The sequence below is a fragment of the Aquarana catesbeiana genome, linkage group LG04 (assembly GCF_042186555.1).
Source record: "Aquarana catesbeiana isolate 2022-GZ linkage group LG04, ASM4218655v1, whole genome shotgun sequence".
Lineage (NCBI taxonomy): Eukaryota > Metazoa > Chordata > Amphibia > Anura > Ranidae > Aquarana > Aquarana catesbeiana.
The window spans coordinates 257,441,797-257,462,411 of NC_133327.1; the positions used below are offsets into that span (position 1 = coordinate 257,441,797).

The following is a 20,615-nucleotide window of genomic DNA, read 5'->3' on the forward strand; positions in this document are numbered from 1 at the left end:
AATGACAGTTTGGGAGTAGGCAGTTACATTAAAAACAATGGAAAATTAACAAGGGACACCAACATAGTTGTATCTTTGATCTTAAAAACTCAGGGATAATGGTGTTGTGGTAACGTCCCCCCAAAAAAAATCAAACAACAACTATAATATTAATATTATTTATATCACTACAAAACACATGCCTTTTAAAATACATTTGGCATAACTCCATCAGTATCACCAGCAAAGCAGCTTCATTATTATCCCATTAAAGAAGATGATAATGTGCGCTGCATTTTGACATTTCATCATTTTCTGCGTCACAAATGTTAATTCTAGATTACGAGCAGTAGTTTTCAAGACCAAACTCTTCCCGGTCGTTCCTTGATTCCGATCATGCGTATTTGTGCTTTCGACTTTTTATTACTGACCATCCGAAAATCAGATGTTGAGTTCACAACTGACAAAAATTTTAGAGCCTGCACATCCAGCTTTTGTCCTACAAAAAAATGAAATCGGCTGTTGAAAGCACCGTACCAACGATCTGAAAATCCGCAGATAGCTCGTCTTACGAATTTTCCCATCTGATTTTCGTATCGTGTGTACGGGCCTTAACAGTTTTTTGTAACATATCCACAGTCTCTTTCTTGCAATAAAGGAGTGCTTTCTAACAACCACCTGGAAAATGGCTGCAGCAATAATAGGTTATTGATAGGTCACCCTGATACTGAAAAACTCGACATGAAAATTTGTGATCAGATTTTTCCCCAAAACATTACTTTTTCTCAAAGATTCCCTTATGTACTGTGCTCACAAAGAATAAGTCACTTTGTTAATTAAGCCATGCCGCTTTAGCATGTTGATCTGCAGTAGACCCAATCCACCTTTTATTATGACATCAATAAGGGCACTTGCTCTTTTTTTTTTTTTTTTGCTGGGCTCCAGGTACTTAACTCTAACATCTGATTTCATTTCATTGCTCTTTGAAAAGCCAAATGAGCCCACACAAAGCGTTTTTCAAGAAACTAGCTTTTTAAAGTGTGAATATAATGTATACACATATATAAATATATTAAAGTGAAAAAATGAAATAACATCACCCTAAACCCTCATGCACTCTAGACTCTTCTGAATGCCTTTCTCCTGACAGGAGCAAAACACAGTTTAGGCACGTTTAGACATGTTCAGGAGCGTCAAACATTTGGGCGTTCATTCATTTTACTGGCCAGAATATTCATTTATTCTGGCCATTGAAATGAATTAATGTTCAAGTGCCAAACTTGCTTAGCGTTTAGGCCAGTTTAGATGCATTTACAAGCCTTTTGGAGCATTGGACAGTTTTTTTCTGCCCAAGTACTCCTCTCCTGAACACGATTTTGATGCATTCAGATTTCTGCCCCTAAACACCTGTAAGTGCCTATGTGTGAATGGACACATAGGGGAAGATTTACTTAAACTGGTGCACACAGAATCTGGTAAAACAGGTGTTTGTCAGCTTCAGTGCATAAGGCCTATTAAGATCCCATTAAGATCCTTAAAATGTATGGTTAATAGCTAGTACATCTGCTTTTGTCTTTATGTGTTGCCTTTAAAAAAGTGAAGATGGTCCCCAACAAAACTTACCCTAAAAACTCCCAAAGACGGTCAAACACCCTAGGGCTTCTATTTTCTGTGCTTTGTGAAGACTGAGACACTGAGGTTCGATAATATCTCTCCTTACAGGAGAAGTGAGATGATGTGTCCACAATCCTTAAAAAACAAAAAGCATGAAAAAGGTTTGTTATAAATGACTCTGTTGTGTTACATACTGTATATAAAACAAAAAAAAAACATAAAATATCTTGTTTCTCATGACTGTTTTTGGGCAGTGTCCCTTGACCTAAGGGATTGCATTCAATGTAGTCTACAATCTCTGCTTCCATCAGTGAACCCATAATGGCTGCTTTGGATACCCTCAATAGTTCATAAAAGCTGTCCCCAGAGCCCACATTTCTAATACCTCTGGTCATGGAGGCAATGACACATCTGGAAGTGTGGTTTTACATGACAGCATGAGGAATTCCCACTACCCCTTGGCCCTCTTCCACCTTACCAGATTTCAGAGAGGAATAGGAGTTCTTGCACAGGAGCACCATTTTGAGGTTTACATACTGAGGGAGTTGGGGGCACTTACATTTTTTTGGTAGGCTGCTAGAGTGTGTAGTGAAATAGTAAGGCATTTGTCAATATATCTATTTATGAATGTTAAAAATGATCAATGCCCCATGGAAAAATAGGATTTCTTGGCACTCCTTCTCCTTCCCCTCTTCCTTCTCCACATGTAAATAAATTTAGCAGGTAACTAATAATTAGTTTGGCTTACCTCAGCCAAAACATTACAAACTTCTCTTTTTAAACTTGGTACATGTTTGATGTGTATCATTTTACAGACAATTAGTCTCTATTGTACCTGAAATTAGAGGTTATTAAAATTAACGTATACATGTTATTGACCCTAACTTGTAGTAAACACACTCAAATACTGCATGTAATATTTAACTATATCTAAAGCAACCTGTAGAGAATGAACCACAAACATTCCTAATTCTAAATGCACACTGAAGTGTAGCGCTACCACCTTAGGAGCCGCTGATATTAACTGGTTCCTCCCCAAAAGTAGAAAGACTGCCCACCACCACAAGCATCAGTCCATTCACACCAGTTCCAATAACACAGTCTAGGGGATGTATTTTTAAGACTTATTACTTGAAGAAAATTTAACAGGAGAGCGGTTAGGACATCCGATATGCCAAAATGATTAGCACATAGCAATTGGAGGGCACTCATCTCCTTAAATAAACGTGAATATTGTATAGGCTAAACCCCCCCAGCTAAAGACCATGAGGTCTCTTTCTGAACAGACTAAAAACTCATAGCTTGGGGGCCATGAGGCAAGCTTCTGAGCAGTCTAAGGTCTCTCAGCTGAAGGCTATGAGGCAAGTTTGATGTCTGGTTATCCTGCGCCTATACACAACTACTGGTGGGCAATGAGATTTCTGGGAAACACTACATAGTAACAGGGATCAATTTAGGGTCTTTACTGACAAGTCGCCAGGACAGATTCCACCTTCCAGCTTCCTCCAGACATGGTCCAATGAGTGAGGCAATCCTTCTCCAGACCAGATACTTTGTGGTGACGTCCTGCAATCAGTTTCTAAGCAGATACATCCGGGCCCTCAGTCCTGGCACCACTGAGGCCTCTAGAACAGCTACCCAGTTCACATGCTGCCTATGGGCAGCAGCCCCTCAGGCTTCGGAACATTCCGGGGGGAGAAGGAATACAGCTCCCCAGTGCTCCAGACTATAACTTTTCCAGCTCCTTCTGGACACTCCTCTCTGGGGATTGGCTGGAGCATGATAAATATTCAGGCTGGTTATTTGAATCTCCCACCCTAAGCTCTGGATGCTTCTTACGGAGGCAGGGGGAAGCAATCAAACTCCCTACCTGTGAAATTCTGAATAGACCAGGACAAATGACCACTGCTCCCTTAGTTACAAAAGGAACCAAAACCTAAACTTACCTAGCATCCTACACTAGGAGGGTGCTACAGAAGCAATGTGTTCAACTGCTCATTTGCATCAATGCAACACAACCTGTTTCAGTATTAACCCTTACATGATATGTAAGGGTTGACAATACAATAATTATTTTGCACATACGTTGTAAGTACTGATTTTTGATTGTGTTGATTTTCCTCGTCAAATTTGCTTATTATTTTTTAAATATGAAAAAGATTGACAACTTGAGTACATACAAGGATGGTGGTACAATATTCGCAATAAAGCAAAACATATCGATTTATGAACATGATGAGTACATAACAATGTAAAAATGTAACGAGTAGAACAACAAGTAAACCAATAAAGTATTACATCAAAAGCATTAGAAAATTCCATCAGAAGGGAAAAAGTAAGCTGGTGACTATTGGTTCATTTTGAAGAGCAGTAATAAGGAAATCGATCTAATAGGTATAGTATCTCACAAAAGTGAGTACACCCCTCAGATTTTTGTAAATAGTTTTTTATATCTTTTCATGTGACAACACTGAAGAAATGACACTTTGCTACAAAGTAAAGTAGTGAGTGTACAGCTTGTATAACAGTGTAAATTTGCCGTCCTCTCAAAATAACTCAACACACAGCCATTAATGTCTAAACCGCTGGCAACAAAAGTTAATACACACCTCAGTGAAAATGTCCAAATTGGGTCCAAAGTGTCAATATTTTGTGTGGCCACCATCAGCCTGTCAGTGCTCAGCCCATACGCTGCACACTGCATCAAATTGGTCTGCATGGCTGTCATCCCAGAAGGAAGCCTCTTCTAAAGATGATGCACAAGAAAGCCTGAAAACAGTTTGCTGAAGACAAGTAGACTAAGGACATGGATTACTGGAACCATGTCCTGTGGTCTGATGAGACCAAGATAAACTTATTTGGCTCAGATGGTGTGAAGCGTGTATGATGGCAACCAGGTGAGGCGTACAAAGACAAGTGTGTCTTGCCTACAGTCAAACATGGTAGTGGGAGTGTCATGGTCTGGGGTTGCATGAGTGCTGCCAGCACCGGGGAGCTGCAGTTCATTGAGGGAACTATGAATGGCAACATGTACTGTGACATACTGAAGCAGAGCATGATCCCCTTCCTTTGGAGACTGGGCCGTAGGGCAGTATTCCAACACGATAACGACCTCAAACACACCTCCAAGATGATCACTGCCTTGCTAAAGAAGCTGAGGGTAAAGGTGATGGACTGGCCAAGCACGTCTCCAGACCTGAACCCTATTGAGCATCTGGAGGAGTGGAAGAGGACTCCAGTGGCAACCTGTGAAGCTCTGATGAACCACATAGAGGAGCGGAAGATGACTCTAGTGGCATCCTGTTAACCACTTCAGCCCCGGAAGGATTTACCCCCTTCCTGACCAGAGCACTTTTTACAATTTGGCACTGCATTGCTTTAACTGCTAATTGCGCGGTCATGCAATGCTGTACCCAAACTAAATTTGCGTCCTTTTCTTCCCACAAATAGAGCTTTCTTTTGATGGTATTTGATCACTTCTGCCGTTTTTTTTTATGCGCTATACATGGAAAAAGACCGAAAATTTTGAAAAAAAAAATGATATTTTCTACTTTTTGTTATAAAAAAAATCCAATAAACTCAATTTTAGTCATACATTTAGGCCAAAATGTATTCGACCACATGTCTTTGGTAAAAAAAATGTCAATAAGTGTATATTTATTGGTTTGCGCAAAAGTTATAGCGCCTACAAACTAGGGTACATTTTCTGGAATTTACACAGCCTTTAATTTATGACTGCCTATGTCATTTCTTGAGGTGCTAAAATGGCAGGGCAGTACAAAACCCCCACAAATGACCCCATTTTGGAAAGTAGACACCCCAAGGAAATTGCTGAGAGGCATGTTGAGCCCATTGAATATTCATTTTTTTTTTGTCCCAAGTGATTGAATAATGACAAAAAAAAAAAAAAAATTACAAAAAGTTGTCACTAAATGATATATTGCGCACACAGGCCATGGACTTATGTGGAATTGCACCCCAAAATATATTCAGCTGCTTCTCCTGAGTACGGGGATACCACATGTGTGGGACTTTTTGGGAGCCTAGCCACGTACGGGGCCCCGAAAACCAATCACTGCCTTCAGGATTTCTAAGGGCGTACATTTTTTATTTTACTCCTCACTACCTATCACAGTTTTGAAGGCCATAAAATGCCCAGATGGCATAAACCCCCCCCCCCCAAATGACCCCATTTTGGAAAGTAGACACCCCAAGCTATTTGCTTGAGGCATGTTGAGTCCATGGAATATTTTAAATTTTGACACAAGTTGCGGGAAAGTGACACATTTTTTTTTTTTTTTTTTGCACAAAGTTGTCACTAAATGATATATTGCTCACACAGACCATGGGCATATGTGGAATTGCACCCCAAAATATATTTAGCTGCTTCTCCTGAGTATGGGGATACCACATGTGTGGGACTTTTTCGGAGCCTAGCCGCGTACGGGGCCCCGAAAACCAATCACCGCCTTCAGGATTTCTAAGGGCGTAAATTTTTGATTTTACTCTTCACTGCCTATCACAGTTTTGGAGGCCATGGAATGCCCAGGTGGCACAAACCCCCCCAAATGACCCCATTTTGGAAAGTAGACACCCCAAGCTATTTGCTGAGAGGCATGGTGAGCATTTTGAAGCTCTCATTTGTTTTTGAAAATGAAGAAAGACAAGAAATTTTTTTTTTCTTTTTTCAATTTTCAAATTTTGTGACAAAAAGTGAGGTCTGCAAAATACTCACTATACCTCTCAGCAAATAGCTTGGGGTGTCTACTTTCTAAAATGGGGTCATTTTGGGGGGTTTTGTGCCACCTGGACATTCCATGGCCTCCGAAACTGTGATAGGCAGTGAAGAGTGAAATCAAAAATTTACGCCCTTAGAAAGCCTGAAGGCAGTGCTTGGTTTTCGGGGTCCCGTACGCGGCTAGGCTCCCAAAAAGTCTCACACATGTGGTATCCCCGTACTCAGGAGAAGCAACAGAATGTATTTTGGGGTGTAATTTCACATATTCCCATGGCATGTTTGAGCAATGTATAATTTAGTGACAACTTTGTGCAAAAAAAAAGTGTGTCTCTTTCCCACAACTTGTGTCACAATATAAAATATTCCATGGACTCGACATGCCTCTTAGCAAATAGCTTGGGGTGTCTACTTTCCAAAATGGGGTCATTTGGGGGGGGGGGTTTGAACTGTCCTGGCATTTTATGCACAACAATTAGAAGCTTATGTCACACATCACCCACTTGAAGACAAAGCCCTTTCTGACACTTTTTGATTACATGAAAAAATTATTTTTTTTTGCAAGAAAATTACTTTGAACCCCCAAACATTATATATTTTTTTAAAGCAAATGCCCTGCAGATTAAAATGGTGGGTGTTTCATTTTTTTTTTTCACACAGTATTTGCGCAGCGATTTTTCAAACGCATTTTTTGGGGAAAAAACACACTTTTTTAAATTTTAATGCACTAAAACACATTATATTGCCCAAATGTTTGATGAAATAAAAAAGATGATCTTAGGCCGAGTACATGGATACCAAACATGGCATGCTTTAAAATTGCGCACAAACGTTCAGTGGCAACAAAATGAATACATTTTTAAAAGCCTTTCAAAGCCTTTACAGGTTACCACTTTAGATTTACAGAGGAGGTCTACTGCTAAAATTACTGCCCTCGATCTGACCTTCGCGGTAATACCTCACATGCATGGTGCAATTGCTGTTTACATTTGATGCCAGACCGATGCTTGCGTTCGCCTTGCGTTCCGCCTCGAGCAGGGGGGACAGGGTGCTTTTTTTTTTTTTTTCTTTATTATTTTTTTGCTTTTGTATCTTATTTTTAAACTGTTCCTTTCATTTTTTTTTTTTAATCATTTTTATTGTTATCCCTAGATTTTTTTTGTTGACCCTAGATTTCTCCTCTGCCCTCAAAGCATCTGACCACACCAAGATCGGTGTGATAAAATGCTTCCCCAATTTCCCAATGGCGCTGTTTACATCCGGCGAAATCTAAGTCATAAAATGCTTGTAGCTTCCGGTTTCTTAGGCCATAGAGATGTTTGGAGCCACTCTGGTCTCTGATCAGCTCTATGGTCAGCTGGCTGAATCACTGGCTGCATTCTCAGGTTCCCTGTTGAGACAGGAGAGCCAGAGAAAAACACGGAAGACGGTGGGGGGGGTCATTCCCTCCCACTGCTTGTAAAAGCAGTCTAGAGGCCAATTAGCCGCTAGGATTGCTTTTACATGAAAGCCGACCACTGGCTGAAAAGAATGATACCAAGATGATACCTAAACCTGCAGGCATCATTCTGGTATAACCACTCAAAGTCGAGAATGGCATACCTGAAGACAAAAAAATGGTTAACAATAAAGCACAGTAAACGGTAAAGTATAAAAAAATTGCATACCTGAAAAGCAACCCTGATAAAACATAATAACAATAAAACATTGCAGAATAGAATACAGTAAAAAAGAGCAGAACAATAGAGAGAGAATAGAGTGAGAGAGAGAACAATAAAACGACAACTATTTTTTTTTATTTTATATTTTTGTTTGTGTTTTTTTTTTTTTTTTTTTACACTTTTTTTTGTAACTGTAACTTTTATAACTGTAACCGGTTCCAGGTTCGGGTCTCTCAAAATGCGATGGCATCTTGGGAGACCCTGTGAAAGTGTGCCTACATCCCCAACCAAATGCAGTCGGCTGCATGAGAGGCATTTTCTTTATGTCCTCCCGAGTACCCCTACCCAACGAACCCCCCCAAAAAAGATGTTGTGTCTGCAGCAAGCGCGGATATAGGCGTGACACCCGCTATTATTGTCCCTCCTGTCCTGACAATCCTGGTCTTTGCATTGGTGAATGTTTTGAACCATACACTAGTTGAGTATTAGCGTAGGGTAGCGTAGGGTATTACCCTACGCTAATACTCAACTAGTGTATGGTTCAAAACATTCACCAATGCAAAGACCAGGATTGTCAGGACAGGAGGGACAATAATAGCGGGTGTCACGCCTATATCCGCGCTTGCTGCAGACACAACATCTTTTTTGGGGGGGTTCGTTGGGTAGGGGTACTCGGGAGGACATAAAGAAAATGCCTCTCATGCAGCCGACTGCATTTGGTTGGGGATGTGAATGGGGGAAGTACGGGCGCTGCAGAAGCGGTGGGTTCCCAATTAGGATTGGCGAATGCAGCAGGAAGGGCATTATGGGCACGACAGGCCTGTGTTTGTTTTTTTGGTGGCAGCGGGACACTACTTGTGCTTGCCACCTCACCAGCTTGAACTGCACTTATGGGACTCGCCACGTCACCAAGTGTTACTGCAGTGCTGGTTTGACTATGACCGGGGTGTACTAGGCCGCTGGTGCTTGCCAGTTCACCAAAACGCTACCAAAAAAACTGTTAGCGATCACAGGGATCAGGCCTGACTCTGCGAACACTGCAGTTATGCGTTTAGTGTTTTGTAAGTGACAGTGATCGATCGATACTGCACTTGGGTGGGCTGGGCTGGGCTGGGCGGAGGGGCAAAACGCAGGTGCTAGCAGGTATCTGGGCTGATCCCGCTAACACTGCGTTTTTGGGAACCCTAAACTGCTGGGGACGCTAGTATAGATCTGATCAGATCAGATATTGATCCGTTCAGATACTATACCACTAAGGGAGGCGTATGCTGCGTGCGTTGGTGTTAGCGGTACTGGCGCTAATCTGACGCTGCCTGGGGCGACGCATATCACCGCCGGGCGATCAGGGGGCTAAACCTTTATTCGGTAATAAACGGCGGGTGCCCTGACACTATAAAAAATAAACGAACTAACAAGTGTCACCCGTAACGGTTATACGGTGATCAGTGGTGAAAGGGTTAACTAGGGGGCAATCAAGGGGTTAAAACATTTATTAGGTAGTATATGGGGGTCCCTGTCGCTATAAAACGCTGACGGCGAACCTAAATATTTACCTCCCTAACTAGTGTCACCAGCGACACTAATACAGCGATCAGAAAAATGATCGCTTAGCGACACTGGCGACGGGGGGTGATCAAGGGGTTAAAACTTTATTGGGGGGGTTAGGGGGGTATCCTAGACCTAAAGGGGGCTAATACTCACTGCCCTAACACACTAACTGTCACAAACTGACACCATGCAGTAATCAGAAAAAAAAAAAAAAAACTGCTTGGTGTCAGTGTAACGGGGGGGGGGGGGGAGGTGATTGGGGGGGGGATCGGGGGTGTAAAGTATGCCTGGCATGTTCTACTGTGAGGTGTAGTGTTGTGCAACTCACATTTCAGTCTTCTCTCCTCGGCGCCGGAACGGAAATTGCCGAGCCGAGGAGAGATGACATCACATCCTCTGCCTCTGTGTACTACACAGAGGCAGGGGACGATTCTCATTGGCTGGGAGCGATCGCGAGGGGGGGGCCAGGAATGGATGGCCTCCACCTCATCTTTGATCGCTGCCAGACCAAAGCCAACCGCCTTGGGCACCGGGGGGGTTCCGATCGGACCCCCCACCCGCGGGAAGGCAATCACGTACCAGGTACGTGATTTTGCCTGCCCGTGCCATTCTGCCGACGTATATCGTCGTTAGGCGGTCGGCAAGTGGTTAAGCTCTGATGAACTCCATGCCAAAGAGGGTTAAGGCAGTGCTGGAAAATAATGGTGGCCACACAAAATATTGACACTTTGGGCCCAATTTGGACATTTTCACTTCAGGGCGTACTCACCTCACTTTGTTGCCAGCAGTTTATACATTAGTGTGTTGAGTTATTTTGAGGGAGCAGCAAATTTACACCGTTATACAAGCTGTACACTCACTACTTTACATTGTAGCAAAGTGTCATTGCTTCAGTGTTGTCACATGAAAAGATATAATAAAATATTTACAAAAATGTGAGATACTGTATCTTGGATTGAGTTGTTCCTAGTTATGGATGTCTATGAGATGCCCAAAGAGGAAGAGGGGAAATATTTGCAGAAATGTTATTAATGAGATAGTCATTGAGAGCATGTTTAATATCTAGACAATGGGACGGGTGAGTTAGAATGGAATCATTAATGCACCAAGACGAATCCTGGGATCTTGGGATAGGGGAGGAGATGGTACTACAAACAGCACTATGATCGGACCAAGTAAAGGGCGTAATAACTGATGATAGGATTTCTAGGGCCAGGCCAACACTTAGGAAGATATCAATATCAATCCTAGAAAACGATTTGTGTGGATGGGAGTGATATGTAAAGCGTTTACGAGCTGGATTGAGCTCACGCCAAGAGTCTAACATGTTATGCTTAGAGATAAGTTGCTGAAAAGAAAGCTTAGGTGAACAGGAGGAGAGAGAAGAGGGAGATTTATCCAAGAAGGGAAAAAGAACTTTGACTCGCTACATAATATCACTGTACCTAAATTATGTGAATTAATTACATGAAAAAGATGGGAAAGAATTGATAATGGATGTTTATTAAGAGCATAATATGATACAATGGTTACAGCAACATCAGAAATGTGCCCAATAAGAATGAGGCCTTCAGGATCTTTAATTTCAGATGAAAGTACAAATGTGGTTGTATGGTGAATAGCTATAAGAACACCTCATTGTTTAGTAGCTGCAGAGGCTGTATATACCTGTGGATAAGAGGATCTGAAAAACTTAGGAGTAGATTGTTCACTAAAATGGGTCTCCTGAAGGCAAATAATGTGGATTTTAGCTGCGACAAATGAAGGTAATGCTTTAGTGCATTTTTGTGGTATATTAAGACCTTGGGCATTTAGGGTCAAAATGTTTAAGGGGGCCATATTGGTAATATAAAGAGTGGCATAATAAAAACGTTAAGATCTAACAGTAGGATCGCATACATTTCAGTATAGGGGGTAGGAAAAAAGAAAGGAATTGGCTCTTGTCGAGCAGATATTACTAAGATTTGTAAAATAATAAAGAGAGCTAATAGCTCAACAGAACGGCGTACTGGGGGAGCGACAATGCAGTCCACCAGAGGCCAAAGTGCTACCATCAGAAGCCCATATAATAACGGGGAGCCGAGGGAAGAAAACTGGAGGAGCAAAAAAAAACACCAAAGGTAACTGCCAACAATGAAAAGTAATACATAAATAGAAATGATTCCATTGTCCCATTGTTCCAAAAAGTTCCATACCCATCAATGTGTCATGAGAAAGCATATGAAGCAGGATGGAAGGGATGGGGTAAGGTGTATACAAGTAACAAAAAACATCACTGAAAACATTCAAAAAACGAATAATAGCTCAAGTCTGTTATAGAGAACAACTCACTGCTGTCAGTAAAAAAAAATATAAACCAGCAGAAAAGAAGGGAGTTAAATAATAGAAAACATTTGCATCGAGTGAGTTCTAAACTGGTAAGACGAAAAAAAGTTTAACAAACATCTAGTTAGTTGGAAGTTAAAGATATAAAAATACCTGACATCGAGTCAAACAAAAAGAAAAAAATCAGTCCATAGAGTCCTCAGGAGTTGGCGTAGGAAAAGAAAAACGACCACATTTTGTTTGCCCCTGGCGACTTTTATTTCCTTCAGTACCAGCTGATTTTTCCAAGCGATGTGTAACCATTCGATTTCGTGCATTGCTTTGGTTGAGAGGGCATTCTGGATGTTTTGGAAAGAAGATTGGAGTTCTTCAGCAGAATGGCACACATATTTAGATCCTTGGTAAGTGAAAAATTGAAAATGAAAAGCCGCATTGATAGGTGATTTGATGTAGCAGTAAAACCTAAAGAAGTGGCTTCAAAGCCCGGCGCTTAGAGATGGAGACTTGAGATAGATCAGCAAAAAGTTGATAGGTATGTCCCTGAAAAATCAGTGAATATATTGCTCTAGCTGCAGCTAGAAGTTGTTCCTTGATACGGAAATAGTGAAATTTGGTGATAATATTGTGTTGCGGTCCATCAGCTTTCCGAGGTGAGAGGGCTCTATGAACCCTGTCCATCTCCATTCGTTTGACTGGTATGGAAGGCAGTAGTTCTTGAAATAGGTGACAGATTCAGGTATTCCACGTATACGGATATTGGAATGCCGGGCCCTATTTTCGTAATCTTCTAAACAAGATTGAAGGATTAAGTTTTCCTCTTTGAGGTTTTCAAATTAAACTGCACAAGCCTGAGTGTTATTTTGAAGTTCATCAACCCGCAGTTTAAGATTTGCAGTGCCTTGGCCCAGTTCTCTGATTTCCCTATTCAGACTGTTTGTTATGTGATCTGTGGTGTGTTTAAGGGTTTTGTGAAGCATTTTTTCAAATTGCTTCAGAACAAAAGAATGAGCAGGGTCTGTAAAAGATGTCATTTGTGAAGTTTGTATAGATGAATCTGCATCATCTTGCCCCCTGTGTTGCTACAGATACTTTAGTGCACTGAGAGGATTTCACTGAGTGTGAGGTACCAGGGGGAGGGGATGCAGCTAGTGCCATTCTGACTGAAATCTAAGGCAGCACTTCTTTGTTATTTTTTGGCTTTATTTTCAGGCAAGAACTCCCTAGAACCATTACATTAAGTGGTGGGGGTTATTAGCAGACCGAGTAACAATATTTACCGGGTGAAGCTGAGCAGGGACACGGTAAAATATGGCATAAACATCCCTTTAGGAGCAGAGCTCTAAGCTGGCATGTCTGCTCAGTCAGGCTCCGCCCATGCACCTCCGATTGTGTTGATTTTGCAAGACACATGAGCACACAATCCCATCAATCAAGACTAATGAATTGCATTGCATTCTAATGTAAAACAATGCTTTAAAATTTAACAAATGTTTACATTCTAAAGTTTTTTTGCATTTTGAAGAGCTGCTTTATATTTTCCATAGAATGTTTCATTGACGCTTGCCCACTATTCATGATGTGTTAGCAATTAGATTAAAGCTAATATCTTAGAGAAGAGTATTTCCAATACAAAATGTGTTATTATATCTATGGTAGCTTACATAAAGAACTTCAGCAACATAGTGTTATTGGACAATATTTTATCAGATGTACACTATCCAGAACAGAGAAAGGTAATAGGAAACCTAAAATTGATAAATGAAATAAGTATGACCCTCAATTAATGACCAAGTAGAGAAAAGCACTCATATGAGAAATGTAGGTGAAACAGGGGCAATGACCCAGTTAATAGAAAAGGTTACACAAGAAAAGGGCGTCTTGTTATGAAATACAAGGTCATAACTAACATATATGAGGAACATACCCTGTCAGTTATAAGGCATTAGTATTGGACAGGTAAGAATATTAAAAATAGATCCCAAAAAATTGCATGCATGACATAGAACAGACTGACTTACACTTTGATTTATCAATGATGACATTTCAATTAAAAAATATTTAGTCTCTGTTAGTATTGTGCTTTTCCATTCGGTCATTTTTGATACATTTCGAGAAGTTTAAATCTAATTTCTAGCTGTTCTTATTTAGCATATTCTGTATTTATTGTATGTAAATATGAGGCTTATAATATAAAATAATGCTTGCACGCATAAGAGCAGAGACAAGTGTTCTATTTTGCACATTTCTCTAACTCTACTTTCTGTTAGATTAAAGACAAGATGTTCTCCTACTCAAGTCCTAATAAAATGTATGCTCCCTTATCACTCCCAATATTTTTTTTTTACAGATATTCCTACAGATCTGGAATTTTGTCTATTATTAATTACACTAGATTGAATTCTTTCCTAGGGTGATTTAAAATCTTTACTGTGTTAGAGAACCTTAGTTGCATGACCCTTTGCTTTGGCCTGCGAAAGCCTTTGGGCTATGCACTAGGTGCTATGACCTGATGCCTGAACTCTGAGCCTACTAATCACAAAAAAGGAAAGCCAGAGGCTTTTCAACAAAAGAAACTCCCATTAGAATCTTTCAGCACTTTTGGAGCCAACAGTTAAAACTAGCTTGTTATTTAAAATGAGGGCCATTTTCTTATTTAGAAGAGAAATACTGCATCTTAGTGAAAATAACAGATATATTTTCTGAAATCCTACCTCTGTGCGATGGATATTATATCAAGGGTCACTTTACCAATCTCCTACCTGGGGAATGCTGGGGTGAGGGTCATATTTTGGGTCCACAACTTGGTAAACTAAGTGTGTGGTATATGATATACACATTTTTGCCAAATTGTCATTAACAGTCTCCTGCAACATGAAGTATAGTCTGACAATCTCTGACAACATACAAGCAGTCTTTGACAGTCTCTTGTAACATGTACAGCCTCTGACAATCTCTTTTAACATGTGCGGGTTCTGACAGTCTCTTGTATTAGTTCATTGGTTTCTTGAAGCAAGGGAGCACTTTTGAGCATCCTCTTCGGAAATGGCTGCAGTAATAATAGATTGCAGGTACACTATCCAGCAAAAAATGTTTAACTACCATAATAAATACACTGTAGCTAAGCTTAGCAAGTAAATGGCAAAATCCTACAGTTAACCCACATGGAAGAGGCGCTAAAGAGTAAACCAATTATCAGCATATAGTGATAGAGAACATACTGTATAGTAACATTATATAGTGAACCTCCACCAACCCATTACCTACCTTTGTACCATATTTCATTTCATGGGCCCACACAAATCACTGCCAGTTTCAAAATTACATAATGTAGCATTCATTTCCACCAAGTATTAGGCATACATGATCACATTAATCTACAAGAGGAACTCCAGTCTCCTTTTTAACACTTTTTCCAGACTATTTATACCTGTTGTACTGAGACATCTGTTGTTTACACGGCTCAATAGCTAAAGCTGAAATTTGCATACAAAAATGAATGGGTCAAATATATTACTCACACCTTTCATGTTGTTTTTGGACAGCTCTGAATGAATTTTCAAACATTAAAAGTTAACCACTTGCCGACTTCCGCACGACAGTGTACGTCCAAACTTTGAAGGGGTATATCGTTGTTATGGCAACAGCTAGCTGCCATAACCCCAGTATCCCCGTTTTCATGCAGCGGCCGGCTTTCAGATAAAAGTGCTCCCTGCGGCGGATTCGCCGCGAGATCACTTTTATCGGTGGCGGGAGAGGGGCCCCGCCCTCCACCGCTTACCGGAGCCATCGGTAGTGGCAGAGGCGATCGCATCCGTCTCCGTCCTCTGCCTGGAGACGAGTGAGGCTAAGATGGCGCCCACTCGTCTCCATGACACTGCTGGGCGGAAGCGACGTCAAAACGTCACTTTCGTCCACGCCTCTTAAAGGCACATTTTTTCAAATGTCATTTTATTAAATGACTTTTTTTTTTTTTTTTATTGCATTTTAGTGTAAATATGAGATCTGCTGTCTTTTTGACCCCAGATCTCATATTTAAGAGGTCCTGTCATGCTTTTTTCTATTACAAGGGATGATTACATTCCTTGTAATAGGAATAAAAATGACACATTTTTTTTAATTTAAACAGTGTAAAAATAAATAAAATAATGTAAAATAAATAATAATAAAAAAAAATTTAAAACCCCCCGTCCCGACGAGCTCGCGCGCAGAAGCGAACGCATACGCGAGTAGCACCCGTATATGAAAACGGTGGTCAAACCAAACATGTGAGGTATCGCCGCAACCGGTAGAGCGAGAGCAATAATTCTAGCCCTAGACCTCCTCTGTACCACAAAATATGCAACCTGTAGAATTTTTAAAATGTCGCCTATGGAGATTTTTGAGGGTAAAAGTTTGACGCCATTCCACGAGCGGGCGCAATTTTGAAGCCTGACATGTTGGGTATCAATTTACTTGGCATAACATTATATTTCACAATATATAAAAAATTGGGCTAACTTTACTGTTGCCTTTTTTTTTATTTAAAAAAGTGAATATTTTCCAAAAAAAGTGCGCTTTTAAGACCACTGCGCAAATACGGTGCAAAAATTAGTATTGCAACGACCGCCATTTTATTCTCTAGGGTGTTAGAAGAAAAACCATATATAATGTTTGGGGGTTCTAAGTAATTTTCTATCAAAAAAACCTGTTTTAAACATGTAAACACCTAAAATCCAAAACGAGGCTGGTCCTTAAGTGGTTAAGGACCCTCCTAAGAGGAGACACCAAAAGATTTTTTTAATAAACTGAAAAATCATTTCAGTGCTCATCTCTAATTTACATATTGGGAGTTACTTTCCCTGGCTTCATTGCTAACCACTGAAACATGCAATTCCACTGTTTTGTCAGAAGCACTCTTATTGAACAATGAACTGGCAGGTGGTGGAGCTTAACTATAAGGTCGGGGAACGTCAGGTTCTAGTAGTACATTAAAACTAAATAATATAGGGACATGATAAAAAGGTAATAGTAGGGTTCATATGATGTCCTCTGGATAAAAGCTCAAAATTGGATTACATACTGTGTTTTCTTTTGGAAGACTGTAATCTCAGGACAGCACAAGGTTCTCACAGATGCAGAGTGAGGAGCTCCAGAGTAGTGAGTGGAGAAAACCGTTTTTTTGGTTTTCTCCAGGTTTTGTAATTCCCCGATCAGAGTGTGGAGTCCAGGCACTTAAAAAAGCTTTTGGAGGAAAGAATCCCCTACCCAATCCAGGTCTTGCCAGAGAACAGTAGCGCTGGTTAGCAGGTGTGCACAGCCCTTATAATCAAAGGCCCCACAGCAGATGAGTGCTCCACCCTCCTGAGGAGTCCAAGAGACTGCAAGGGAGCAGCCAGAGGGGTGCATGTCTGCACCGTACAAGTGAAGTCTCTGGAGAAACGGACAGAGGCCCTAAGCCTGAGGGCCAGAGAAGCAGCATTGTGAGAGGTGCAGAGGTGTCACGTAAGCACAGGGGTGCTATGAGGTGGTCTGTGGGACCAGATCAAAGGCTTAGGCTTGGGGCCTCTGCAGCAGCACTGCCAGAAAGAGCCAGGAGGCTTACTATTATTTATTTTGTGTATGAAGTGAAGGTGGAAACCCCTGCAAGGGCAACGGTTTGTTTTTGAACTGTTACTTTCTTTTCAAATAAAAGTGGGCAAACAAGCCATATCTGGCTGAAGTGAACTCATTGGGAGCACTACACCTTGAGCAAACCCCCCCACATATCACAGTATACAGTATATACAGTACATCCTATACTGTATATCCCATATACTATATATCTCCTGGGATTTACGTGCAATTTACACCATGCCCATTTAATCCAGGCCACCTACCCATCTCCACATTTGAACCAATTATTTTTTATTTTCCCTCCTATGAAGGACCAAAAGCCCAAACGGTATTGACAATTAGAACCTATGATTTCACATCCACAATATAATGTGATTTATTTTAGTTTACCTCATACAAATCTTAAGACTACAGCATAACCAAACATTTTGGACATACAAGATATATGATATACAATATATGCAACTATGTAACGAGAATATTTATTTGAACAAGGTCAGCTAAAAATGTATTGTCTATTTAACAAGGAACTTTCCATGGTTATTTTGGAAAGAGCAGCACAGATTAGTAAAACCAAAGAACATTCCGAGAAAAGATTATAAAAAACATTTCACTTTTACAGTGGGCAGAGGAGGTCCATTTGTATGCATGTTACTGAAACTTAATAACTTGGCAGAGCACTGTGTACTGGAATTCCCCATGCTCAGCAATGTCTGCCTTGTAATGCTGCTAAGGTAGCCATCATTATTCAGCAGGGTACAGCTGTGCAGAGAGCAAAGGACACATTTTCCTGGCGAAGACAAGCTTAAGACTGGTAATACATTTCATGTGGAAATCCCCTCAGTAATTGGTCTTGCTGCCTTGGCATTCGTTAAAGGTGAACTCCAGGCAGATATGTAAGTTACAATATAACACAGCTCTGTATTCATTAATGTATTAATAATGTATTCTTTTAAATGTAAGTAGTGTTAAATTTTACTTAATATTTGCCTCGTGCAGCCCCTGTATGTAACTGGGTGCATCGTGGTGCAACGGCAGTAATTCACACAGTCAGTGCAAAAGAGGACTTGTATTGAAGTAATGCAGTAGCAGTTCACAACAAAGCCTGGAGGGAAGACCGCCCAACCGGGTGCACTTACAGTTTTCAGCAAAGAGAATGGAACAATGTTGAGCCTGACTGACAGCGCCTGTAAATAGAGCAGAATGCGGCCTGGCCATCTCATGTCCATTTGGGAGGAGGAGTAGCAGATCCTACGCTTTCCCTCCTCACCAGAAACCTTTCCCTACTGCTAGTACTGATGGAGTTTCTTTCCCTACACTGCCCACTCACAATTGTTCCCCAAAACTGGGAGCCAGGGCCTTAAATAGGTTCTGCCTGACCCAAGATGGCCACCAGAGTCACATGGGGTGGCAACATCCAATAGGATAGCTCCCACACTGACCCAGGAAACCATAGAGAAACCCTGTTCCTCTTGACTTCCATTCCAATAACAGTATCGCCACCTGGCATGGAGAAAGTAGACTAAACCTGCCTACATGTACACCAGAGCTTCAGTTAGAAGAGGGAGAAGCTGAACAAGGGGCCAGTCAGTTCTACTGTAGTGCTAATGCTAACAAGGAACATCTAACAGGAGGAGAGAGCTGAGTGACAGATAGATCAGCTTTTCAGTATGCTGCTTCTCTTTTTACTGTACAGTCACAGGCTGGGGAAAGGACCTGTAAGTATTCCTAACAGCTTGGCAGCAATGGATTTCAGACTACACCAATATGGCTGCTGCAATTTGCTTGGGGAGCATGTGACATCGCAAAGAGTTGGGAATGTTCTGCAACACAGCCTGTGAGTAAGGAGATTGGTAAGAGAACATTAAAACCAACATCTGTTGGTTTTCAGCATGTAGCCAAGGGGACAGTACTACCGGTGCTGCTTTGCTTTAATAAAAAGGACTTTGTTATATGCAGTGGTTCAGGGTTTCAACTCAGATCTGTAAGCTAACCAATGGACACATTGGGACTTTTAAAGTATAAATGTTATAGTTAGCTTAACTAGATAGGGTGAATTGAACTGCAATATTGTTCTAATGCCAATATTATGCAAGGATTGAACTTGTTGCTCTGCTCACTTTAACCATGTCTTCTATTTTCAATGTGGAGCCACTGCTATATAAAGTTTCATGTTACTTACATCTGTCTGCTTACCTGGATTTTGAGGGTGATAGCAGACCCGCGTAGGAGCCGTACCAATAATACTTATAAAATCCAACACTTACAGGACACTTACAGGTGTACTACACACATAATTACTTAACAGCAAGAATACCTTACCTCTATTTAATAAAACTGACCAGATTTAGGACTAGAAAAATGTACATATCTCCATGATGCTGAAAATCTGATACATGTTTTCATTTTGCATCTGGAAGTCTACAATTATGCCTCATTTAAATATTCATAAAAAAGTACAGCGCTCAAAACTTAGGATATAAACAAATTCATATGAATAAAATCACATAAATGACGTAAAGAAAAACTGTGTCCATCCAAAAAGGAATTTAAACCTCCACAACAGATGAAATTATTACAGATGTAAGTTCATATATATGATGATTCCACGCAGAAGAAATCCAGATAGAAGTTTCCAAACAGGTGAGCAGTTTCCTTCCAAACAAATATAATGATAGTGTTAAAGAGCCTCCACCACAAAACATGCTCTGGTGAATTAATGCACCTTACAAGAAAGCTTTACCACATATACCAGATGGCCAAACAAACTTTGTATACACTCCATGTGACACGGGAATCATCAGACCTCCAGGGAAAACACACTCCTTGTAGTCACTCAAAAGTGTCCATTATGGTAAAAAAAGATAGAAGAGATGGTGTAGGATTTAAATAAAACAATTTAATGTAAAAAGTTAAAAGTACTCACAAAGCCAATATATAATATACAGCAATATACAAGCGTCCATGTTCTTTCCTCGTGCTGTGCGTCCACTTCTGGGTCCCGGCTGCCGTGATCACGTTACTCAATCTGGCCAGACCCTCCTCCTCACACCTCTTGCACTTTACTTTTGTCTAATCACCATGATGGGTGGCTCCATTTCCCACATACTAATGTAGCGCTACCCCCGTAGGAGCTGCTGGATTTTGGGTCCCCCTGTTCC

The 20,615-nt window shown here is 40.8% G+C and overlaps 1 long non-coding RNA gene across 1 annotated transcript in view; it reads right to left on the minus strand.

The window, feature by feature from the left end:
• Positions 1 to 1,602: 1,602 nt before the first annotated feature.
• Positions 1,603 to 20,615, minus strand: part of LOC141139867 (uncharacterized) — a 91,777-nt gene continuing 72,764 nt past the window's right edge. The window contains exon 3 of the long non-coding RNA XR_012243825.1: positions 1,603 to 1,728. This is a non-coding gene — a long non-coding RNA (uncharacterized lncRNA). The remainder of the gene's footprint in view (positions 1,729 to 20,615) is intronic.